This window comes from Tamandua tetradactyla, chromosome 26 (assembly GCF_023851605.1).
Source record: "Tamandua tetradactyla isolate mTamTet1 chromosome 26, mTamTet1.pri, whole genome shotgun sequence".
Classification (NCBI taxonomy): domain Eukaryota; kingdom Metazoa; phylum Chordata; class Mammalia; order Pilosa; family Myrmecophagidae; genus Tamandua; species Tamandua tetradactyla.
The window spans coordinates 34,867,732-34,895,594 of record NC_135352.1 but is presented as its reverse complement, the minus strand read 5'-3'; the positions used below and the strand labels follow the sequence as shown (position 1 = coordinate 34,895,594).

The 27,863-nt window shown below is 34.5% G+C and overlaps 1 long non-coding RNA gene across 2 annotated transcripts; it reads left to right on the top strand.

The window, feature by feature from the left end:
* The first annotated feature begins 956 nt into the window (after nt 1-956).
* LOC143669776 (uncharacterized) lies at nt 957-26,889 on the top strand. Of its 2 annotated transcripts, none has more exons than XR_013169051.1 (3): nt 957-1,388; nt 2,232-2,354; nt 26,689-26,889. It is a non-coding gene; the product is annotated as an uncharacterized LOC143669776 (long non-coding RNA). The 2 variants fall into 2 exon arrangements; XR_013169052.1 differs by lacking the exon at nt 26,689-26,889 and adding an exon at nt 2,686-2,858.
* The last annotated feature ends 974 nt before the right edge of the window (nt 26,890-27,863 follow it).

The following is a 27,863-nucleotide window of genomic DNA, read 5'->3' as shown; positions in this document are numbered from 1 at the left end:
CTTAGGCTGAGAATCAAAGTGCAGTGGAACCACACATTAGGGTTCTTAGAAGACTCTTAGCATTGCTGAGGAGATGTATGAGGCATGCAAGGAAATCTTTCTGAAACTTGAATGGTATTAGAACCATACTGATGAGTTCAATTTTCCTCAGAGACCATTTCTTCCTTTTAGAGCTTAGTGACATCTAGAGAGGCTAGTAATGACAAGTAATTATATTTTTAAACAGAGGGAGTCTTATTGTTATCTATTGTCTCATTTTCATTAAATATTTAACAAATTCTTTTCTTTAAGCTCATATCTTTCTACTCATATTTAATCATGCATGGTTGAAAAAAAAGAAGTAGGCATTTTCAAAATTTCTTTCTGGGAGTTTTCTTAGCTAAATTTACCAGTTCATTAGGTACTTTTCCAGTTCCCACATTACTGCAGGAGACAACGTTGCCAAATTTCTTGTACTATTTAACAAGTGTCCTCACTTTTTCAGCATCCGATAATATTACCTTCTCTGAACGTAGTCTTCATAATACCCTCTTAGAAGTCTTTCTAGCTTCCACATACCACCTGGTTCCAAAGCCAATGCCACGTGTTTTAGCTTTTGTTATGGCAGCACCCCACGTCCGGATCCCCAATTCTGTTTCAGTTATTTATCACTCTGTAATATACTATCCCAAAATTTATTTGCTAACTTAATAACCATTTAATTACTTAATTAACTAACTAATTAATTAATTTTTTCATGGGCAGGCACCAGGAATCAAACCCAGGTCTCCGGCATGGCAGTGAAAACTCTGCCTGCCGAGCCATCATGGCCCGTCCCCATTTTATTTTATCCCATGTTTTTCTTGGTCAGAAATTTATGCAGTTCTTGCCTGATAATTGTTCTGTCCTAGTCGATGAACATCAGTGGGCTGCTGTAGAATCATGCACATATCTGGTGCTTTAAAGGGCAAGGCTGAGGTTCCTGAACAAAGCTCTAAGAGTAAACAAACTGCTTCCATGGCAGCTCAGAGCACACTTGTCTGTGTTCTAAATTCTACTGAAGTTGTGGGTCTTGGATTGTCATAATCAGTTTCACTGTACTCCATTAGTTAAGCAAGTCCCCGAGGCCAATTAATTTCAAGGAGAGAAGGATTAGACTTAATCTCTCAGAACACAACCACAGAATTTGTGTCCTAATGTATTGCATATACAATTCTAAAAAATGTTATATTCCATAGAAAACATCGTATAATATGTAATATTTCCAAATCTTTTTTTAACTCATCAGTCATATAATACAAGCCAAAAGTGGCTATATTTCAATCATTAAAATACATCTTACTTATTGAATTTCTGGAAATTCTGTGGCTTATTCTCTAGGAAAAGAATAACAAGAATGATATACAGAGGTAAGACAGCGTTCCAGCACAACACTTTTTTTTTTAATGAAAAGTGCTACATTCCCACTATTGCTATATGGGATGATTTCTGTTATAGTAAAATAATGTGCCTCTTGTGAGCAAACATAAATGCTATTTTGATAATGTAATTTACAGTGACAACCAGTATAGTGTTATGATAAGATTAAAAGATTTAGAAGATTTAGAAGAATTTAAATATCAATTTAAAAATGACCCAACATATTTAGTTCAATAGGCAGGGTATTCAAATATTTAAAGAATCCATAATCAGTTGAAAGGAGGAAGGTCTGTTGTTTTCCTCAAATACCTATTTGATTTTTAATATTTTGAATTTCCATGGCTCCTTTTATTACACCAGATCTTAATATTCATTTTTCTCTGTTTCACACAGAAAGTGTTCTTATATGAGATGTTAAGGTTCATCAGTTGAATTATAAAAATTTAAACTGCATTTGTTAAGACCTAACAATGGAAGGGAATAATTATTGTAATGGATTTTTAAATGTTTTATCTGTTTTAGCTTAAAATTGTTGTAAAGTGTTCAGGATAACTTTCAAAGGGAAGAACATACACTCTTGGATATATGTTTGATAATAGCAAGACAAAAAGTACCATTTGCTAATTTTCTCCCATACACCTATTTAGAAAAGCAATATGCCCTTTAATAAAGGGGAACATGGACTCAGTGGATTTATTATCATTATTGTTATTACTACTAGTAGTTCTATTACTGTTATATATAAGATGTAATTGCAATTGTGAAACCTAGCAACAGCTAGATGGTAAAAACTCTTATTTCATTTGTGGACTTACCCTTTATGTTATGCCTAGGATGATTTCAGCCCTATGCTTGCAAAAAAAAAAAACTTCTCCCTGTTCAAAGCTGTTTATCCCAGACAAAGTAATCCAAATGTATTCCTGTGATAACAAGTTCACTAAGAAGATTTTCCAGTGGTAAGACTCTACCCTTTCTCATAGCCTCTCTAGTTGAAAATTACAAAAGCCTCAAGTGACAGCAAAGAATCAACCTGAGTGAATAGACACCACTGCTTCTTTTCCATCGCTCCTTTTCTATTCAGTAATAGTTATGCTCAGGTTACTATTAAAAACATTTTAAACTGGCTATTGTCAGATATCTGTGACAAAGATGTGATGAATTCCAGAGTGACTGTCTGCCTCTAGGGATTTCTCCATGTCAGCTTTTTATTCTGCTCCATTGTTGTGTCTGCCTGCCCAGAGTTTCTTTTAAGGGGAACTTCTCAATTTGATCATCTCTCTTTATCAGGTGTGAGCACCTGGCCCAAGGGTGGCCCGTTATCAGGATAGCTGCCTACAATGCAGCTTTCCAGCAAAAGATAAATTGGGACAATCCAATTCTCCTTTCTATTGAGTGGATGGGAAATTTTCAGAGGAATTTAATGGATTTCATGAATTAGAGACAATAGTTTGTCAAAGGAAAATAAGGTAATCACTGAACTACAATGGTATGTTGAGAAAAAGCCTGTACCCCCAGAATTTTACAGTTTATTATGTAGTTTGTAAATTTATAAGGCTATTAAAACACATTGATGAGATATTACATTTTCAAAAATAAAATGTCTTTAAAAATTTGTACAAATTAAAAAAAAATAATTTGAAAATGGTCACCAGAAAACTAAGATATCAATCAATATTAATTAATGGGAAAAGTGAAATATTTATTGTTACATAGAAGCACTGAATCAGATAAGAGTGGTTGAAAAAGTTTCATGATTGAAATATGGCATCAGGGTAAAAAGTATGAATTATATGATTGCATATCCATTTCATTTAGCTGTCAATATCTAATGCATTTTCAGTCTTTTCTCAGAAGCTTTGTTTTTTTTGTTGTTAATTTAAACAAGAAGGTAACTTAATGTTTCTTACATTCTTGATCTTACAAGTTTTTTATGATGGTGGTGGTACAAAAAGATTCTGACTTAAAATATTAATGAAAAAACTTTTCGCATTTATATGAAATAGTACTCCGTATGTGTTAGGTTAAAAAAACAGAAGATGTAAAACAATGAGTCAACTTGTAGTTTATGTAAAAGGGTTAAAATATAGCATGTTTCCTATATATGAATACCTGCCTCTAAATGGATAAACAATAGAGCTATGGATAGGGGAATTTAGGCACCAATGGATCAAGGAAGAATTGCTTTAATTCAGATCCTCTGAGAAACAGCTGTCTAGATGGGATGATGTGTGCAAGAGATTTCACCTGTGAAGGATAAAGGCGCATGTGTGAAGAGGTCATCCAACTGAATGAGGTCTTCCCCAGGGAAAGGAGAGAAGGAAACAAGGAGAATTGGGTGGGAAGGGTCTCATACTGCAACTCAATTCTTAAAGTGTCTGCAGAAGACTGATAGGGAGTTCTTGAGCCAAGGTAGCTCTCTTGGGGGCTCCCATTTCACAGAGGAATGGATATGATTTCGTGTTTCACCATACTCAGTTGTTAGCTGGGAAGAGCTCATGGGAAGCAGACCCTAAGTAGGAAAGTGATGTTGGATTCAGAAGGGCAGCAGCTCGTGCTATCAGTCAGCTGTGACTCCCACAGCATATTCATGGCCACCATCCAGGTATAGAAGTGTTAATTACATATGCTACCAGATTAAAAATAAAGTAACACTAATATAATTATCAGACTGATATTCGTTAATGGAGGCACATATATTTGAAAAAAAAGTAACAACAAAAATACTTTAAGGCAATATATATATTTTCCAAATCTATGCTGTGTTCAAAGAAAATGAAATGATATAGATCAGCAGAAAGTTATCTTACTGCATGACAATAAATAACATAAACGCCAAAATTAATCAAAACTAAAACATATTTTAAAAAACCAGATCTCTGAGATTAAGGTAAAATAAACTAGATAATATTTGTAGAATGCATTACTAAATGTTAGAAACTTGGCAAGTTAAGAGTACAAAATGGACAGAGTTGTAGATAGGTGCTAATTTAAATTAATATAAATATTATTTCAAGACAACATTATATTATGATTAAACAAATAGAAAATGAAAGTCTTATCATATGGATAAGATATAAAAATTAAAACAAAAATTATAACATGGTTTTCCAATTACAACCTCTAAAGACTTACCAGATAGCTTCTTTTATAATTCTAAGCTTTTTAAGTAACACAATTTATTTAATTCTTTATGCCTCACTCTTCTAATCTGTATAACTAAATAATACTCCTCAACAGATTGCTTTGAGTGTTAAATTATATTGTTTATGGAAAGTGTATGACATAATGCTTAGCACATAATCCTCAAATAAAACTTAGCTATTTTAATCATCACTGCTGTTGTATTATAATATGACATAATACAGCAAACAAATCTTTGAAATAACAGAATTGAGGAATAGAAATTATTTCTGGTAGAGTGGTCACATAATTGGTAGTCCAAACTGATACTTTTGAAAATAAGAAGTATCACTGCTAATCATTTTAAACAGCCATAAAGTATATATTGGGAAAACATAGACATAATCAGAATTATATTGTGAATAACGAATAATTCTCTGAAAATATAAAACACTTATACAATATGTTAGTGTTCTCTAGGGAAGCAGAACCAATAGGAAATGTATAGGAATGTTATGGTATATTTATAAGAATTGTCTCATGTAGACGTAGCGATGGGAAAGTCCAAATTTGAAAGGGCAGGCTGCAAGCTAGGAACTCTGATGTATCTCTTGAGTGTATTCCCCTAAGAGAAGCTGGCTGGCTAAAGTAAAGATGGAAATTTTCTGTTCTGATTGCTGAAATCATCACTTCTCCTTTTAAAGCCTTCAGATGATTGGATGAAACTTCTCACTTTGTGAAAGGAAGTCTCCTCAGTTGATTGTAGATGAAATCAGCCCTAGATGCAACCAACTTAATGATGTAATATCGTCACAGTAACAATCAGGCCAATGTTGACTAAACAACTGGTCAAGTTGACACATGACACATGACACATCACTATATATATAAACTATATATATATATATATATATATATATATATAATGAATTGAAATAAAAACAGTTAATTGAAACAAAATTAGTTGAAACAAAAACATAGTTAAAAAAGCAAAATCTCTCAGACTGAAGTAAAATAAACTAAATAATGTTTATAGAATGCATTATTAAGTGTTGAAAACTTGGCAAGTTATATATATATATATATATATATATATATATCCATCAGGCAATTAATGAATGTAAAATGCTAAATATTTGAACTTTTGACTTTTAAGTAGATTTAATATATGATGGTCTTTCATGTGAAATAGTGGTATTTAACAAGAAATTTCAACAATTAATGAGCCAAATTATGTTAATTTCAGTTGTTACTAAAGTATGTTAAACAAAACCGAACAAGGCAAAATAAATTTTATGAAAATTACAACTGAAATAAATGAAAATAGAAAAAAATAAAATAAATTTTAGATACAATGAAGTGGAAAAATTAATTAAAATCACTAAAATTCAAATATATTTTGGAATATGAATGGAAAGGCAAGTAATTGTTGATATAGTAGAAATTGAGTGCAAGGATGCAATCATTACATTTCATAATCGTAAAGAGGCTAAATATTTTTTGCAAAAAAAGAAATAGTGAATTACATTCTTGAATTTAGACTATATAGTTTTACCTGGGATTTCTTTCTTATATTATATTATCTAATCCAGAGTCATTAAAGGATACATTTTCACCATATGTTGAAATCCACAAATCATACACAAACGGCCACACTCCCTCCCACTGGCACACACATTAGAGAATGTAGTTGACAATACAGAGTCAAATTAAATATGACACAGTGATTCTGCATCTGGGTTCATGGTCCAGGGAAATCTTGCACAGACATAAAGAAGGAGCTGTTGTGTAAGCTGGCGGCAATCTGGATACCCAACATTAGAAGTGTAGAATTAAAACACAGGATCAGAGGGCAGTTAGAAAACAGCAAATTCGGTGTTTCCACAGAAAACTTTTGGATCCTCGAACATTGTGCATAATGAATAGTGTAGAAAGGAAAACTACCTATTCAACGTGGTACAATTTAAATGAATTTTAATTTAAATATAAATGCAAAACAAAAATACGGAAAACAACAGTTCACTTAAAAAGATGAAAAATATTAAAACTGTCAATGAAGAAGGGGAGTTTGGAGTATGGTATGGACACAAGGTGATGATGATAATGACGATAGATGATAAATGATTAGATAGATTATAGGTGATAGATGGGTAAACAGATGATAGGTGATAGTTAATGGGGTGGGGGGGACATGAGAGAGAGACAGGGAGACTAGAATTAGATCTGGTCATTATTTAACCTCTGACACCATTGCCTCCTATACCTGACCTTGTCTAGTCTAGTTTGCTCCAAGTAATCTTCTCTCTCCATGTTCTTCCTAGAACAACCAGGTATATTTTAATCTCAGAGCACATTATATTCCCCATACCTGGAACACTATTCCTCATATAATTGAAACCTTTCCATATCTTTCATGGTTTAGCTTCTATGTTACTTTCACAGAGATTCTTTGATCACTCTATTGAAAATTCAAAATACCTCCTCCTTCTTTCCTCATGTATATTATATTTATGTATTTTTCCCATAGCATTTGCAATCATGTCATAGTTTTTGTATTTTACATATTTATTCATTTATTTTGTTTATGCCTATGTAAGGTCTATGAGGTAGAAACAGTGGTCTGTTTTATTTTGTACTTCAATAAAGAGGATTGCTTATTTGAATGAAATTAATTACAAGAATTATTTATAACACAAAATATAATTACATATTTGAAATTTTACATAAGAAAATCGAATGAATAAAAACCAGGAAAGGTGAATCTCAAAATAAAACACAAAATGGATGAAATAAGATGAGACAATATATGTAAAATATTTGTTACAAAATATTCTTGATCCGTATTGATGGAATGATTAATTTTAGTTATTTTAGCAATTATTATTTTTATTAGAATTTAATATTCTAGTTAAAAATTAATTTATTTAATTGAAAAAAATTATATATTGAGTAAAATTTCACTTATCAAAAGTACCACAAGCAAAATTAACTGTCAATTACAAATTAGAAAATTATTTCCCTTTCAAATGTGAGAGGCAGCTTTAACATGAGGCCTTAGCTGACCCAGTTTCACCTAGATAAAGGACTTGGGATTTCTGTTTCTGTAAAAACTCCTGAGTTAAGGTAACTGCAGATTGATGTGTCTGCTTTATTTGCTGTGCAACTGCACTTGACCTGGTGTAGTGGTAAAATGAAATGCCTGCGACAGATTCTCCATGCCTAGAGTGTAGATATTCTTTCATGAATTGTAACAAAAGTACCACACTAATGAGAGATGCTAATAATGGGATTGTATAGGAGAACTCTGTATTTTATGCAAGGTTTTCTTGTAAACCTACAAATTCTCCAAGTAAAAATAATAATTCTTTTAAAAAGACTGGTGGGAAACTGAGGCTATTGATCACAAATGCCTTGGGAAACATCAACCCTCTCTCTACACGCTATGTGTATGTAAGGGGGCACAGGGAGGCGCACACTTGGGCAGCTGCTGGGCCTCCAGATGAGATGACTGCTGTGCGAGCTTTATTTCCTAATCTCTGTCCTTCCATAAAACTAAGCAAATATCGAATTAGATTGAAGCCTATCGCACATTGTGAGTATTGACTCAACTAATCACCATTGCTGCTGGTACATAGTCCACAGCAATCAATAAAAATGTCAATAAATGCTCTGTTAGAAAAACTGCAAAAGGCATGACAAGAAGAGCCACAAGAGAGATTCAGATTTTTAAATGTTATTTGTACAAGTACATCTCATTTTATGCTGCAGACATTGTTAAATTCATTCACATAATATCTACATCTCTCTCTTTATCCACCTGTGTATACACATATGAATGAAATGCAGTGACATTCAAACAGTAGTTAATATCTGTGGTAGATTGAACTATGTGCACCTGGAAACAAATGTGTTCAACTTAATCACTGGAAACAGACCTTTTGAAGATGCTAATTTTTATTAAGGCATGGCCCAACTGAAAAGATTGGGCATTAATCCTATCACTGGAAGCTTTAATTAGAGAAAGCCAGATGGAGAAGCAAGAAACTGGTAGTCAACCAAAACCAGAATGGAAAGGAGAGGCCACTGCCATCTGAGGGGGATGCCAAGGAGCCCCAAGGATTGCCAGCCCAGCCTGAACAGTATCGACTCTAGGCAGAAACAAGCCTCCCAGCCTCCAAAACCCAAATCATGAGAGAATGAATTCCCATTATTTAAGCCAAACTATCGTGTGGTATTTATTAAAACAGCTAGGAAACTAAGACAATATTCATAAAAATACCATGCATGAGTCACACTCTTTATTCCCTACATGTTTAATGGCTTTTTTTGTAATGAAAATTTTTGCAATTAAAATTGTGGTTTTTGTAGGAAAATGATAATATTCTAAAATGTTTATATAGTGAATTTACTCTGTCTCGTGTACAAAGCTGTTCTGTTAACTATATAGAACTATACTAATAATATAGTTCTGGAAAAAATATGTGGATGAATTTACAGGTGCTGTCTTTAAACACTACATTATTTTGTTTTTGTTTTAAGAATGTACTATCAAAAGGAATCCTGTGCAGACCCCGGTGGCTCAACAGGCTGAGTTTTTGACTGCCATGCCAGAGCACGGGTTCGATTCACAGTACCTGCCCATGCAAATAAAAAAAGGAATCCTGCACCTTTCTAAGAAGAAACAAGGTGATTTTTGAGACATTTCTAGGTTCAGTTTCTAAAATCCTGCACATAACTTATTATACATTAGAATTTGTAAATACTTCTCTTAGGGAAAATCATATTTGAGTAACCTTTGAGATTGTATTAACACTAACACCAATTTACATTTTATATCCTAATAAAAATTTTATGCAAGACACTTTATCATTTCCACTTTAAGGACAATAATTTTTGTTTTATTTCCTGTCAGTCAGTGTGAGTATCTAATGGCACCATTTATCAAAGTATGACAGCCATTTTCTTTCTAAATTATCAAATACTAGAGAAGTTGATAAGCTAACAGTTCTTTACTGATCACATAGTAAATATTGAGAAAGCCACGTGGTACTTTGGTGAATGCAATCCACTATAGCACACATTTTCTGCCTTCCATTTCTTTACATATGTCTGGAAAGAGAAGGGAAGCACAAATGCATCAATCGAAGACCTTCATTCACCTGTGTAGAAGAGGCCACTAGAAAACTTACAGGATTTTCTGTTATAGTGGAAGTTATAAATGGGGCCTTAAAGGTTGAGAAGATGTTTTGAAAGATGAGCTTTTACACAATTTACAGTATGCAAGTAAAAAAAAAAATGTGGGCCACCTGATACAGGACTTGAATGTAAGACAATCCCAGGACATACTTGTTACTTTTTATTAAATGATGAGCTTATAGATAGCAAACAATGGGTCGCATGAAAAGATAAATAAATATATATGGTGGTGGTCAATATAGTGGGTAGTACATTTTGGTTTGGATTACAAAAATGAGAAAGGAGAAAAGGCTCAAGGGACAAAAGGTAGGAACAAAAAAGGAAGGAAAAGAAGGGAGGGGAAGCAAGAGAGGCTTGAGAAAAGCATTCTAGCAACATATGCAGAAATATTTAAGAAGGGTAAGCTTGGAGCCTTTGTGTAAAACAGGGCCATTTGTTTCATCAGCTTTTACAATTTTAATAATAATTCCACTTCTTTCTGATTTCAGAATAGTATTGTGCTGGTTTGAAGCTATTATGTACTCCAGAAAAGCCATGCCTTTTAATACACATTCAGTATTGCTGGGTGGGAACTTTTTGATCGTGTCCATGGAGATGGGACCCACTCGATTGTGGGTGGTAAATTTGATTAGTTGATTTCCATGGAGATGTGTCTCCAGCCATTCAAGGTGGGGTTGCTTATTGGTGTCTTTTAAGAAGGAACCATTTTTGAAAAAGCTTTAGAGTGGAGAGGGCCCACACAGCCAGAGATCTTTGGAGATGCAGAAAGAGAATACCCCAGGGAATCCTTATGAAATGAGACGCTGGGACAGAAAGCTAGCAGACGTTGTCATGTGACTTTTCAGCTGACAGAGGTGTTCTGGACCCTTCAGTCTTTTTACTGGATGCTGTAGTTTGGACATTTTCATGACCTTTTAAAACTGCAAATTTGCAACTTAAAAATTCCTCTTTTTAAAAGCCATTCTGTTTATGGCACATTGCATTCCAGCAGCTTTAACAATCTAAAACAACTATATATGAATAATTGTGAAATAATTCATATTTTAAAATACATAATAACATATGAATATAAAATTAAGATCATGCTACTGACACTAAATTCAATAAATCATAATATTTAAAATGTGGTCTCCTGGGAATTTTGGTGGAAACTCTTTTCATAATTATACAAAAATTATTTTTGACTTTTTCACTTTCATAACAATCTAAAACAAGTATATATGATTAAATTGTAAAATAGTTCACATTTTTAAACACACAACATATGGATATAAAAATAAGATCATGCTGGTGACACTAAATTCAATAAATCATAATATTTAAAGTGTGGTCTCCTGGGAATTTTTGGTGGAAACTGTTTTCCAAATTACACAAAAATTATTTTTGACTTTTTTACTTTCATTCTTTTCTGAGTGTTCTGTTCCATGGATGATGTTGCATGTAACAATACCATTGTTCTGACAGTTAATTGAAAGGTGCTTGATTTAGTTTGCTAATTTTGCCAGAATACAATATACCAGAAATGGACTGACTTTTATAAAGAGGATTTACTTCATTACAAGTTTATAGTTCTTCAAAGGAAAGGCAGCTGGCTCTCCTCTGGCTTTCACTGTCACAGGGAACATATGTGGTGACATCTGTTGGCCTTCTCTCCCGGCTTCTGGGTTCCAGTGGCTTTCTCCAGGGCACAGCCTTTCTTCATCTCCAAACATCTGGGCCTGAGCTGGCTCTGAGCCCCGAGCTGCACTGTGCTGGGCTGTGCTGAGTTCTGCTGGGGTGTGCTGGCTGTTTCTCTCTTCTGATTGCTCCTTTTATGCCTCACTCATTGTGGAAGACACTACCTTTCATCAACCACAGATATAATCAGCCATAGATGAAATTCACATGGTGTTGATTTCAGTCCTTAGCTACAGAACAACTAGGCACCATCACTCAGCCAATCTGACACCTGAACCTAGCTACCACAATGCTTGGTAGTTTTATATTTAAAAAAAAATTCTGTTTAAATTTATATTACAAAAATATCAGTCATGTTTGACATAAATAAAAGCTCTCTGGGTTCTCAGTTTTTTATTTTAACTTTTTCTTATTGTATAATATAACATATATACAAAACAAATAAATAAAAAAGCAATAGTTTTCAAAGTGCTTTTCAACAAATAGTTACAGGACAGATCCCAGAGTTTGTCATGGGCTACCATAATGATCCTCTCAGATTTTTCCTTCTAGTTGCTGCAGAATGTAGAAGGCTAGAGGGCTTAAATATTTTTTTTACTATCACAATTGACTTTTTCCTTCTTTTTTGTGAAAAATAATATATATACAAAAAAGCTATAAATTTCAAAGCACACTACCACAATTAGTTGTAGAACATATTTCAGAGTTTGACATGGGTTACAATTCCACAATTTCAGATTTTTACTTCTAGCTGCTCTAAAATACTGGAAACTAAAAGAGACATCAATTTAATGATTCAGCATTCATACTCATTTGTTAAATCTTATCTTCTCTGTAATTCTACCACCATCTTTCATCTTTCTAGCCTTAACTTTAGGGGTGTTTGGGCTACGGCAATTCTAAATTTTTGATATTGGAAGAATATGTTACTAATATGGGGTAAGGAGATGGAACTATCAGAGAGACTGTGCTAGGTTTCAGGATTTATCTGGACCAGGGATACGTTTCTGGAGGTTGTAAGTTTCTGGACAGTTACTCTAGTACATGAAACCCTTGTGGAATCTTATACATTACCCTGTGTGTTCTTTAAGATCAACTGGAATGGTCTTGGTTGGGGGTTGGCAGGTTATGATAGGTAGCAAGGTCTAACTGAAGTTTGCATAAGAGCAACCTCCAGAGTAGCCTCTCGACTCTATTTGAACTCTCTCTGCTACTGAAACTTTATTAATTACACTACTTTTCCCCTTTTGGTCAGGATGGAATTGTTGATCCCATGGGGACAGGTCTGGATCCATCCCTGGGAATCATCTCCCACGTCACCAGGGAGGCTTTCACTCCTGGATGTCATGTCCCACGTAAGGGGAAGGCTATGATTTGACTTCCAGAGTTGGGCTTAGAGAGACTGAGGTCACATCTGAGCAACTAAAGAGGTCCTCCAAAAGTAGCTCTTAGGCATGCGTATAGGTGGTCTGAACTTCTATGCTACCTACTTGAGCTTCACAAGAGTAACTGTCATAATCGAGGACATACCTATTGATATGAGTATACCTAAAATTTGGGACAGTATCAGAGATTCCCTGATGGAAAAGTTTAGTAGTTCCATATTCTTTCTTCCATCCCTCAGGGGACTTTAACAATACTTTTTGATTATCTGCTTAATATACTCTAGGATATATTCAGGCATTACATTAATCTATACAGGGTTAAAGGACCTCTTTCTTATTCTGTACTCCCTGTATTTCAGTTATTCAGATGAGCTATAAAGATAGGTTGAATTAGGTTATTCACTACAGAAAATTCCAGTTCCAGACCAAATAAATCTTTCTTCCATTGGTTTCAAAGAGTATGTGTAGTTCTAAAATATAGACATTGTCTTCCTTACCCCATGCTTTGAATTACTTTAATCCCAACCTGTTCAGCTTCATTCTTAGCTTTAAATATCAGATTACATATATAAAACAGTCTTCCAAAGTCCAGAAATGATAATCACCACTCCAGACTTAATGGATCTGCTCCAAAAGCTTACAATCTAGGCCCCTGTTATCTTATAAGTGTTTTTAAAAGATGACCATACCATTCTTGTTCTTTTGATTTTGGCTTATTTTGTCTCACCAAACATCTCACATGTTCATTCACATCGTTGCATGCCTCATGATTTTGTTCCTTTTTGTAGCAGCACAACCTTTGCTCACAAGTATACACTGTCATTTGCCAATCTACTTCTCTGGCAGTGCATCTTTCAGGCACCTGCACTCATTGGGCATCATGTAAAGGGCCCAAAGTCCACAGTCCATCAACATTCTCAATTTTAGATAATTTCATTGCTCCCAAGGGAAAGAAAACCAATAAACACAGAAATAGGAAATCTAAACCTCCTCTTAACTTGTGTCACTTCCCCCATTATTTACCTCTGCTGTTGCCATGGTAGTGTTGATGGTTTCCTTTTCAACATAGGTCATAGCATACAATAACAGATATCCCCCTGGACCTTGGACTTAAGCACTCTTTGTACAAGAGTCAAATATTTGAAGTAATTATTGTGTTAACTAATTCATATTTCTAGCTTAAATCAGTGAGACACATAAGTCTATACAACCCCTGTGCTGGTTTGAAAGGAAGTGTCCCCCCTAAGAAAAGCCATGTTTTAATATAAATCCCATTTCATAAAGGTAGAATAATCTCTATTCAATACTGTATGTTTGAAACTGCAATGAGATCACCTCCCTGGATGATGTGATTTAGTCAAGAATGGTTGTTAAACTGGATTAGGGGATGACATGTCTCCACCCATTTGGGTGGGTCTTGATTGGTTTATTGGAGTCCTATAAAAGGGGAAACGTTTTGGAGAAAGAGATTCAGAGAGAGCAGACCACGAAGTAGAGAGTCCACCAGCCAGCAACCTTTGGAGATGAAGAAGGAAGACACCTCCCAGGGAGCATCATGAAACTGAAGCCAGGAGAGAAAGCTAGAAGATGACTCTATTCGCCATGTGCACTTCCAGCCAAGAGAGAAGCCCTGACTGTGTTCACCATGTGACTTCTCACTTGAGAGAGAAACCCTGAACTTCATCGGCCTTCTTGAACCAAGGTATCTATCCCTGGACACCTCTGATTGGACATTTCTATAGACTTTGTTGTAATTGGGACATTTTCTCGGCCTTAGAACTGTAAACTGGCAACTTATTAAATTCCCCTTGTTAAAAGCCATTCTGTTTCTGGTACGTTGCATTCTGGCAGCTAGCAAACTAGTAACAACCACTTTCAATCTTGTTCATCTTCAATATGGTAATACTACTTATAGACCCACTAGAGAACCACCTTCACTCCTATCTATTCTCTTACATTGGAGTGAAACCTCATTAGCTAGCAGTTCACCCATCTATAGCTTCTATGCATCTCTAAGTCCCCTATATTCTATATTATAAGCCTCTGATTATACTTTAATGCTGGTCATAAAAGTGAAATCATACAGTATCTATCCTTTTGTGTCCAGGTAATTTCACTCAGCATTATGTCCTCAAGGCTCATCCATCTTGTCATGTGCTTCAGGAAGTAATTTTGTCTTTTTGCTGCCTAATATTCCATCGTATATATATACCACATTTTGTTGATCCACTCATCCGTTGGTGGGCATTTGGTTTGTTTCTATCCTTTTGCGATTGTGAATAATGCTGCTATGAACATCAGTGCGCAAATGTCAGTTTGTGTCATTGCTTTCAGTTCTTCTGGGTATATACTAGGTAGTGCTAGTGCTGGCTCATAGGGCAACTCAATGTTTAATTTCCTAAGGAAGCACCAAACAGTATTCCATAGTGTCTGCACCATTATATATTTCCACCAGCAGTGTCTAAGTGTCCGCATTTCTCCAGATCCTCTCCAACATTTATACTTTCTTGTTTGTTTAATAGGAACCATTCTTATACGTGTAAGGTGGTATCTCATTGTAGTCTTGATCTGCATTTCCCTTATAGCTGATGAAAACGAGCATCTCTTCATGTGCTTTTGAGCCATCTGTATTTGCTCTTCAGAAAAATGCTTACTCATATTTTAGCCCATTTTATAATTGGGTTGTTTGTTCTTTTACTGTTGAGTTGTATGATTTCTTTGTATATACAGGAAATCAAACCTTTATCTGATATGTGATTTCCAAATATTTTCTCCCATTGAGTTGTTTTTTTGACAAAGTCTTTTGAAGTGCAGAACACTTTGATTTTGAGGAGTTCCCGTTTATGTATTTTTGTTGTTGTTGTTGTTGCTTGTGTTTAGGGTGTAAATTTTAGGAAGCTACCTCCTGTTACTAGGTCTTGAAGATGTTTCCCTACATTTTCTTCTAGGATCTTTATGTACTAGTTCCTATATTTAGGTGTTTGAAACACTTTGAGTTAATTTTTTGTGTAGGGTGTGAGATAGGGGTCTTTCACTCTTTTGGCTATTGATATCTAGTTCTTCCATGCCCAATTATTGAAAGACTATTTTGTCCTAGCTCAGAGAATTTGGGGGCATTGTCAAAAATCAGTTGACTATAGATTTGGTGGTCTATTTCTGCGCTCTTGATTTGATTCCATTGGTCAATGCTTCTATCTTTGTGCCAGCACCATGCTGTTTTGACCATTGTGGTTTTATAATAAGTTTTAAATTTAGGGAGTGTTAATCCTCCCCTTTGTTCTTTTTTAAGATGCTTTTAGCTATTTGGGAACTTTTTCCCTTCCAGTTGAATTTGGTGATTGCTTTTTCCAAATCTTCAAAGTAGGTTGTTGGTATTTTGATTGGTACAATATTGAATGTGTAGATCAATTTGAGGAGAAATGACATCTTAACTTTATTTAGCCTTCTTATCCATGAGCAGGGAATGTCTTTCCACCTATTTAGATCTCTTTTAGCAATATTATGTAGTGTTCTGTGTACAAGTCCTTTATGTCCCTAGTTAAGTTCATTCCTAAGCACTTGATTCTTTTAGTTGCTATTTGAATTGAATTTTTTCCATATCTGACTCCCCAGCTAAGTCATTGCTTGTGTATAGAAATGTTACTGACTTTTTAACATTAATCTTATTTCCTGCCACCTTCATGAATTTGTTTATTAGCTCAAGTAACTTTGCTGTAGATTTCTCAGGATCTTCCAAGTATAGTATCACATCATCTGCAAATAATGAGTGGTTTACTTCTTCCTTTCCAGTTTGGATGCTTTTTATTTATTTGTCCTATCTTCTTGCTCTAGCTAGTACTTCTAGCACAATGTTGAGTAATAGTGGTGACAGTGGGCCTCCTTGTCTTGTCCCTTATCTTGGGGGAAAAGCTCTCAGTCTCTTTCCATTTAATGCGATGATGGCTATCAGTTTTTCATATATTCACTTTATCATATTAAGATAATTACCTTTGAGGCCTATCTTTTGAAGTGTTTCTGTCAGAAAAAGATGCTGAATTTCATTGAATGCATCAATTGAGATGATCATGTGATTTTTCCCTTCTGATTTTTTAATGTGCTGTATTACATTAATTGATTTTCTTGCATTGAGCCATCCTTGAATTCTTGGTATAAACCCCACATGGTCATGGTGTGTAATTCTTTTAATAGTGTTGCTGGATTCAATTTACTAATATTTTATTGAGAATTTTTGCATATATGTTCATAAGGAAGGTTGGCCTGTAGTTTTTCTTTCTTATAGCATCTTTACCTGATTTTGGCATTAAAATTTTATTAGCTTCATAAAATGAGTTAGGTAGAGTTCCTTTTTCCTCAATTTTTTGGAAAAGTTTGAGCAGGATTGGTGATAGTTCCTTTTGGAATGTTTGATAAAATTCCCCTGTGAAGCCATGTGACCTTGGGCTTTTTTTGTAGGAAGATTTTTGATGACTGATTACATCTCTTCACTTGTGATTGTTTGGTTGAAATGTTGTATTTCATCCTGAGTCAATGTAGCTTTTTTGTGTATCTCCATGAATTTGTTCATTTCATCTAAGTTGTATAGTTTCTTGGTGTATAATTGTTCATAGCATCCTATTATGATTTCTTTTACTTCTTCAAGTTTTCTTGTAACATACCCTTCTCACTTTTGATTTTGTTTATTTGCATTGTCTCTCTTATTTCTTTGTCAGTCTTGCTAGTGGCCCATCAATTCTACTGATTTTCTCAAAGAACCAACTTTTGGTTTTATTGATTCTTTCTATTATTCTTTTGCCCTCCCATTCATGTCTCTCTGTTTTAATCTTTGTTATTTCTCTTCTCCTATTTGCTTTGGGGTTAGTTTGTGTTCTTTCTCATTTTCTTCCAGATGTACTGTTAAGTCCTCAATTTTTGCTGTTTCCTTTTTTTTTAATATGGGCATTTAGGGCAATAACTTTCCCTCTTGCATATCCTTTGCCATATCCAATAATTCTGATAAGTTGCACTCTCATTTTCAGCATCTCCAGATAGCGACTGATTTCTCTAGCAGTTTCTTCTTTGGCCCACTGGTTGTTTAAGAGTGTGTTATTTAATCTCCATATATTTGAGAATGTTTTCATTCTTTGGTGGTTGTTGAGATCCAACTTCATCTCTTTGTGATCAGAGAAAGTGTTTTGAATAATTCCAATGTTTTTAAATTTATAAAGACCTGTTTTGTGCCCTAGCATATGATCTATCTTGGAGAATGTTCCATGAGCACTAGAGAAGAATGTATATCTTTGTGTTTTGGGTGAGATGACCTATATACGTCTGTTAGATCTAATTCATTTATCAGGTTATTTAACTTCTGTATTCCTTGTTGATCTTCTGTCTGCCTGTTCTATCTATAGAGGAGAGTGATGTTCTGAATTCTCCTACTATTATTGGTGAAACATCTATTGTTCCCTTCAGTTTTACCAATGTCTGTCTCATGTACTTTGGAGCTCATTGATTGGAAGCATAGACATTTATCTTCTTGTTATATCTTCTTGGTTAATTGAACCTTTAGTTAGTATATAGTTTCTTTCTTTGTCTCTTATGATGTCTGTACATTTAAAGTCTATTGCGCCTGATATTAGTATAGCTACTCTTGCTTTCTTTTGGTTACAACTTAAGTGGAAAATCTTTTCTCCATATTTTCTTTCAATATATTTGCATCCTTGTGTCTAAGATGAGTCTCTTGTAAGCAGCATGTAGCTGAATTTTATTTCTTACTCCATTCTGCCAATTTGTATCTTTTAATTGGTAAATTTAGTTCATTAATATTCAGTTATTACTGAACAGGTGTTGTTTGAATCCACCATCTTAACTTTTAAATTTTATTTGTCAGACCTATGTATTCTTTTCCCTCTTTGTATTCTTTAAATAACCATTAGTGGTACTCTTCAATTCTGTGCCCTCCTCCAGACCTCCCTCTCCTGTCTAATTTTTTCAGCCAACAGAACCCCTTTTAGTATTTCTTGTACAGCTGATCTCATGTTGACAAATTCTTTCAGGACTTCTTTGTCTGTGAAACTTTAATCTCTCCCTCAGTTTTGAAGGACAATTTGGCTGGGTACAGAATTCTTGGCTGTAAGTCTTTCTCTTTCAGGATCTTGAACATATCATCATATCACTGCCTTCTCACCTCCAGGGTGCTAGTGGAGTAGTCTGAACTCAATCTTATTTGGTTTGCCTTGTATGTAGTAGATTGTTTTTCTCTTGCCACTTTCAGTATTTTCTGCTTCTCTTCAACATTTGACAGACTGGTATGTGTCTTGAGGAAGGCTTATTTGGATTTATTGTATTTGGAGCTCATTGGGCTTCTTTTACTTGCATATTTATGTCCTTTGTGAGGGTTGTGAAGTTTTCCCCCATTATATCCTCAACTACTCTTCCTAGCCCTTTACTCCTCTCTTCTCTTTCTGGGACAACAATGATTATTATATTTCAGTGCTTTGTTTTGACTGCTATTTCCCTGAGATACAATTCAAATATTTCCAACTTTTTTTGTCATTTGCTATTTTGAGTCTTTGAATTCAGTTATCCTGTCCTCTATATCACTTATTCATTTTTTTTATCTCTTCAAATTTGGTGTTTTATACCACTAGCATTTTTGTTATTTAGTCAACAGCATCTTTAATCTTTGTGATATCTACTATTTTTCTATTTACTCTTTCAAATTTGTCTTTTTGCTCTTCTACTCTCTTCTCAATCTCCTTTATGTCATTTGCTGTCTCACCTGTTTTATTAAGTAGAGTTGTATGAACACCTTTGATTAGTTGTTCCAACATCTGTGTCTTCTCTGGTGTTTTAGTTTGGTCATTAGGTAGGGCTATATCTGTCTCCATTGTGATATGCTTAGTGATCTTCTGCTGCCTCCATGGCATGTAAATATCTTGAATTATTTACTTTGGGAGTTGATTTCTGTCATTAGTATAAGTCTTTGTGTTTGCGGGATGGTTGTATAGCAAGGAGCAGGATATGGGGTGGGGCACTCAGTGCGTTGATTTGTTTCAGGGCAACTATAGGCACAAGGTGGAGATGTAAAGCTGATGCTATGTATGTGGGCACTCGGCGGCCAGGAGGGTGTAGCTGTGTGGGTGCACTGGTTGGGGGGGCATACCCCTGATGTGCACTGGTCTAAGGCATGGGACCTTTTGTGTGCGTATGCCTAGCTTTGTAGCAGCAGGTCGGCATTATGCCTTCATGGACGGGGGTGGATGTGACCTGGCTGCGCTGCTCAGTACTTTCTCAAAGCTGGGAATTGTGATTGAGAGCTGTCTGCATATACCATTCTAGGACTGCTGTAAAGTATGTTTCCCAGGGCAGAATGAGCTGATTTAGTGCCTGTGCACATGCGTGGGCTTAGGAGTGCCATAAACTGATGTGCAGAGCTTGAGGGGGTGGGGGGTGAGGCTGTGCAAATCTATGGGCGGGGGATGAGGGTAGCCTTGGTATGGAGGTCAGTGCCTGTAGCCTTTATGCATTGGCAACAACCTGCAGGGAACAGGGAGAGGGAGGTAATGCTCATGAGGGATGCAGGAGAGGTGGGTTGGGCTGCAATTGGGATGGGGGTGTGGAGCAGGTACTTGGTCTGGTGGGGTGGGGGCATCTGGAGTGTGAAGAATAGGAGTGGGTGACGGGGTTTGGGTGCGAGAGGTGTGGGGTGTGTCCTGGTCACAAGGCTGCGATGGTGCGGGTAGTGCGCCCAAAGAATGCAGCTTGGCTTACTTCCTAGTCCCTGGCTCCCGTCCATGCACTTCCGCAGGCTCGGTGCCTCCATGCCTGGCTCCAACTTTCTGCCTCTCAATTCCTCGGCCTTTGGAACCAGCATGCCCCATGAGGTGCAGAAGGCTCTCCCAGGTCAGCCGCAGTCCTAAGTTGTTACCTCAGTTGCCCTCCAGTCCTTTCTCTGACTTTTCCATGGTGCAGGGCTAATCTCAAGCTACTCTATTCAGCCACCTTCTGGGAGTCTCTCAGCATTTCTTAAGAACATAAAACACCAGTTACTAACCAGGGACTAATCATTTCTAAAATTCTTATATAATTCATTCTAGTCTTTATTGTATACATAGGTGTCCCTTAGAAATATGTAGATTTAAAGTATATATACCCATATCTTAAGGGTAAATATTTGTTCATATATATGTGTGTTAGTATCTTAAATGTGCTCTTTTTCTTTTATATTTATATTATAGATATGTATGTCAAATTTCATACATATATAATATATGAACACATAAAATATAATTTCTTTAATTATGTTCTACTTAATAGATGTTTCATGTATTAATATCTAGTTACTTTATTTGGACATAGAGGTTTTGAACTTACATGCATCCTTATGTTTGTATTTATAGAAAAATGTGTTCTTCAGATTTATTGCTATGAGAATAACCACTGGGTCTAAAATATTATTCACATCATCAAGTAAAACTGAGGATTGTTTCACTGATCCATATTTTCAATAGCCTCATTCTCTAAATACCATTATCCATTAAATATAGGAAAAATGATTTCAACTTCTTGTTTGAAATTACCTTACAAATGCTAAAAATTCTGGAAAATATTCAAATTTTGCATTTCTCCTTATGTGAATTCCTTAAGTTCTTTGTCTAGTTTGACTACTTTAATGATTATTTCCAGCACATAGGCACTGTTTGTATATCATAGATACAGACCAATCATATTTGCCACAGATATATTCTCATTTTTAATTGCTTTTAATGTATTGCATTTTGAAATTTAAATATATTTTTTATAGTCAAATTTTATAATTTAGATATCACCACAATCATACTCTATATACAAGCCACGGCAAATCTCAATATCATACAATTATGCACATTTACTTCTTAGTTGTTCATCTTTAGGTCCATTGGAATTCAACCGAAGACTGGCCTTAAATCCAATTGTAATAGAAGGCACAGATCTTCTTCATATTTCTCTACGTGGCATATTCGTTACATGGCACAGTACAGGAGACATGAGGGAAAACATATTTCCATCCTTTTGTCATGTCTTAGTAGAAATGCAATCACACATTTGGCTGGCTTCTTTCACTTTGCAAATGTCTTTAAGATAGATCTTTGTTGTCTGAATCAAGGGTTGGTTCTTTTTTATTGCCAAGTAGTATCTGTCGTATAGATGTACTATAGTTTATTTAATCAGTTGTTGAATTTCATCTTTGTTGTATGTAGTGATTTTTTAATTATAATTTTAAAAATATTATTTATAACTTTCCATCTTACCACATAGACTTCTACAAAAATTTTTAATGATTGCAAAGAATTCCACTGAATTCCATTATTTGGATATGCTACAACTCATTTAAACAATTATTTATTGGTTATTAACAATTCTCTTGGTATAATAAAAAGGGAACTCTAAACAAAATTTATTCTCACTTCCATGGTTATGTCCTTATGCTTATTTTTTTGAAGTGACGTTTGGGGGTCAAATGATATGCAAAGCTTTAGGTCATTTTGACTCAAAATTGCACGAGATGGGCAATTTTTTACCAATTCATCAATTCATGCTCTTAATTTTGAGGAAGAAACATTTAGCTTTAGGCCACGACAGAGGCACATATGACGAAATAAAAGGAAGATATTTTATTTCTCAGATACATCCAAATGATTTGGAAACACATTATTTAGATTAACATTGTTTGTCTGGAATGCATTCCAAAATAATATTTGCATTAGACCAATATAAGTATGATTTTAATCATAGGGACAAAATTATTCACATTTTTTATAATTAATTCTGTGTTGTCATAGCTGCATTTTTTCACATGTCATCTTATTAGACCACTTCAAGTCAGCCTAACCATTCCCAAAAAGGCGTAGTTAGGATATTCCATAATACAATGTTTAGATGGAAATCAATCAGTACAATTTAGGCAATTTGTCAATTCAGTGAAAACATTAATCAAATTAACCAGTTTAATGAAAATAATTAAAGCAACTGATTTTCTGGACTGTATTTCTTTCAAAAGAATTATTGGTTTTCCTATAGGTATTGTCTTAATGTTCATATGTTCTTTTTCCATCCTAATTAGCTATGAGAAGCCCGCAGTTGGAGTCATACATTATCACCAATATATTTTGCTCCCTTTAGTACTTTGGAAAGTAGGAAACCAATAGAACATTTTATGACCACTTTCAACTTTCATTTAAAACTCCAAGTCCACAGTAAAGAAAAATTAATTTATGATTCTTTTTACTAGTTTGCACTTAACTCATAAAATTTTTGCATTTTAAAGAACTATATAAAGTTAAGCACTCTATTGAGCTTTATTCCTTAGCTCTTAAATGTATACATTTTTTTTCCCTTTGAACTAAGAGGTGGCTTATTGTCAGGAGCAAATGAATCCTGAAATTTATGAACTTCAGAATTTCAGGTCTTCAATTTCCAAGGAAGCTTGACCTTGGCAAAAGTCAGTCACCCAACACAAAAATGAAATTATATTCTTTATCTTGACTTCCAGAATTTTCACTTCCCACAAATACATCATCATTGCAAGAGCTCAAGTCTGCCATTTATGAATTATTCACATAGGAAAATACTTGTTAATTTTCTGTGGTAATTTTACCAACTTTCCTTTTTGGATTGGTTTAACTATACATAAGATAACTAAATTATATTTCACATTCCCTTCAAATTTTAAATATCTGTGAGAATATGTCCCCATTAATATACAAAGGACACTACTGTATGTCTTAAGGTATTTCACTGGAGAAGTTTATTTTAAAGCTGTAGTTAAGAATAAAAATCATTCTCCACAATGTGGAAGCAAAACAAATTATCTGAAAACTTTTATAATTCCAACTTCAGAACGTATTATACTCATGAAGATAACAATACAAATAATTTATCTCAACATTCTAGTATTTAAAAGTCCTTTCTGGATCTTATATGATTTGTATGAATGGGTTTTGTTATCAACAACTTCCACTGAAAAAAAAAGACTATAAATACATATGACGGAGATATTAACAATATGAGGGGTAAATAAGTAATGCTTTAGGGAAATCATATTCACTCCATTGATGAATACTTAAGTTTATGGCATATGACTATTGCGATCGCCTTTTATGCATAAAGGAATGGGCCATAGATGAAAGCACTGCACTGTTATTAAAAATGCATTGGACTGCAAAAGCCACCTCATTTAGAGGCAGAATTAAGTTTTCTAATATCATTAGACAGATCTATACTTAAACCAGTACCAGAATTTCAATATACTCGATACTGTAGAAAATGCATATATTACATTACTATTACTTGTTTTTACCATCAATATGAAAATTCTTCACAATATTATCAACAAAATGTTGGGAAAAGAATAAGAAGAGTTAAATTTTTTGAGTTGATACTGTAATAGACATAATATGGTTTTTTCCATGATCAAGAATTACAAAAAGTTTTCAAATACATGTATCAATAAATATATATATCATATAGATATGCACATGCATATCCACATACAAATAATGTGTGCTATTACTTTGTGTGTTTAAATAAGCATTTATTTCAGTGACATCATTCTGCATGTACCCTTTTGTGACTCATTTACTTTGCTCAATATTATTATTTTAATTTGCAATGTCTAAACAGCATACTTTAACTTGTCTACATTTCTATATTTTAACTCTAAGTATTCAATTGTTTTAATAATCCATATTCTATCTCCTCATTCCCTTAACTGTAGGACAAATAGAATGTTTTCATAACTTTTTGTATTATAAGCAATTAGGAAACAATAAAGATACCTAGACATGTCTCCCCATGCACATGAATGAAAGTTTCTCTCATTCATCTGTCAACAGTCTATACCAAGTCCTTTCTTCAACTTAGATGTCATCTTGGCAGAACCCAAAGCTTTCTAATCACTTTCAATTATGTCTTTTAGAGAGTTTCTCTTCATTTTGAGAGTTAAAAATCTATCCACTCTAAATTCAAACTTAAGTCTCACATCCAATCCAAGCATTCTCTACTTAACTGGGTAAGGAATCTTCAGTGGGAGAGTTTCTGTCTGTGTCCTTTCTCTACCTTCTTCTCCTCCATCTGTTATCTCCTTCAAATCAGGGCACAGACAGAAAGCCTGAGAGGTATAGATAGAACAATAACTGCACCTATCTGGGTGTTTCTGTAGCTCTTTTCTAACTAGCAATGCCCTCTGTCATGGCAGGGTTTCACAGGAAATCTGCAGGACACATTCCTCTGACAAAAGCAATGCTTTCTCTGGCTGACAGTAGACCCTGCCATACTGTTCTCTGAATCACTCCATGGACGTGGGGGAGGGAAGCGGTGGCTTTACCTTAGCATTCCTTGTGGGATAGGGATGAATGAGCCCAGGTAGCTACCGTGGTGTCATCTATTTGATCCATCATTTATCTGAGTCCTTGGCTCTCTGCCATGATGAACGCTTGAAGCACAGACGCCACACTTTGTTGTCCTATTCAACATCCTCTTCCGAAGTGATCATTGGATTAATGCATTTTATAAATAATAACAGCTCTATCTTCCTTAGAAACACTGCTGCCTGGGCTATTTACATGTTCAAATGCATTTTTCATTTTGCCTCATTCATAAATTTTACAGAAAAAGTGGAATATATACTTTGTAAATTGGGTTTTGTTCTAATCTTGCTGCTCATTACTTCTTCTGATTCTTCTTGTTCATGGAATGTCAGTCCTGCATGTGATTTGTAATTTCTTATGTTTAGGCTGTAAAGTACATAAAACACAATTTTTGTTTTCCACCATGAGAATCACTCCTGTCCCTCCAGAGTGCCTTGACTTTGGCCTTTTTTTTTTTTTAATCATTGTTCTTTGTTTTTTAAATATTTGTAGCCACAGGAATTTTATCAGCTTCTTTTTTAGAGTAGTGTAGCTTTCACAGTTTAAGATTTTTCAGCATACAAATATATTGTGAATTGCTAACCAATTTACATGTGAAGTATGAGTCTAAAATTTCAAAGTTTCTGAAAAATGGATTTATGCTCATCTAGGAAGCACAGAAATATGTTTCTTTTTCCTCTAATAAAAGATCAATTTTTGCTGCTCCCCCCATCACAATTGCCGGCATGGCAACATTTCTTGGGTTACACTCCCTGATTAGTACCCTTGTGTCTTCATTCTCTGATCTTGAGTGGACATTAATACTCAAGTGCTGTGACAACGAAAAACACCTACATGGAAACGAGAGCATTTGCTTACAGCCTAACTCCGATGATTGTCAGTGCTTTCTTTACATCTGGTGTTTGATGACTTTCCTTTCTTACAAGTTCATCTATGCATTTAAAACTATGTTTTTATTATATCTTCTTTCTTTCATAGGTATTAGTGGCAGGAACCATTTCGTTTTATGTTGTTTGTTTTTTTTTTTTAAATATTTGTAGCCACAGGAAGTTTTATCAGCAAGCTTGGAACTTTATTTCTAGTAATGATTTACAAAATTTTCATATAGCATGGGCCATGCTTTTTTCAATTAAATTGGGTTTTAGGCTTATTTTCTTCCAAAATTTATCAAAAGATAGTTAGATACTTTCTTCTAATGGTCACGTAAGATTCCACTATATGGTTAAGACATTGATTGCACATTTATTTCTTTATGTATTGAATTTAAATTGCTTTGGATAAATGCTGTTGCATTTGTTAACAAGACTAACTTTGAAGGCAATTCTTTGATTGTAATTCTTCACTCATTTGGTGCCTGTAACTTCCTCAAATACAATGTGAAGAAATGATTGTATCTACCTCCTAAGATTTTCTCAGAGATTGTATGAGTTAATGCATTGTATTGTTTGGCAGATAATAATATTAAGAACTTCAGTTACTTAACAGGAGAGAAGTTTGTCACTCACTTAATGTCTGTTCTGCATTAGTGGTACTCTCCTCTACCTATTACCTCAAGAATCCAGGCTCTCTTCATCTCAAATCATGTGTTTACCTGGCTCCTAAGATCATCTAAGCAGGCCAAGAGAGGGATTGAAAAGGAACACTGGTCAACAACTACCTCAGATGAGAAGTGCCACACATCATATCCTTTCAAAATCTGTTGACCAAAACTAGTCACATGGCCCCAACGTGAAGGCTAGAAAACATGGGTAAGCACATGGATACTTGGTAATAACTGTCTACCACAAATGTATAAAGGCTTTAAAATACAGCCTTACCCATGTGAAATACTCAATACATATTAAGTCATCATTATAAATAGCACTATAATTAGCATATTTAAATATAAAACTTTGCAAGAGTTGTTATTTGAATAAGATTCCTACAAGCGCCCTGACGATGCTAAGTGGTATAGCTGTTCGTCATTTTTTTAAATAAAGATGGTTAAGTTCATTTTGAGAATAAGCTTGTACAAATTTGTCACAAGCATTTGTTTGAGTATGTCCATTTCATCAGATAACTGACAATAATAGATGTTTTACTAATGTCTGTGGATTTCTAAATCAACTTTGTAATCTTTCTTCATTTCATTAGCTTAACAAATTGGATTTTCTCTTAATTTGCATTTATTTAATTACTTTTCTGAGCTGAACATTTTTCTGTATTTATCTTGGTCATTGCGTTCTGTTCTAGGGAAAACTGTCCGCTCGTAACCTATGCCCACATATCTATTCATTCTTAAATATTATCTCTCACCAGTTTTCATGGGTTTGTTAATTATTATAAAAATTAATCTTTTATGTTGATATTGGTTGAAATCTCTGCCTTCATTTTTGATGACTCTTTATAATCCAGTACTTTCCAATATAAAAATATTTTTTAATATTTTGGAGAATAATTTCCCCTTTTTCTCTCGCTATTTCTTTGTCATATAAATTACTACACTATTGCACATTAATCTCATAAATTAGGTATTATTGTATTTATTTTATGGATGGGAAAACTGAAGCTTAAAGAGGCTAAAAGAACATTCCAAAGGTGTCAGAATTTGCATTTGGCATAATCACAATTCCAATCAGGCCTCTATTTAAGGCTGTTTTTCTATCATTTCTTTATAAAGTCCCCTAAAGAAAGCAAAATAATGCTTCCTCCTGAAGTATGC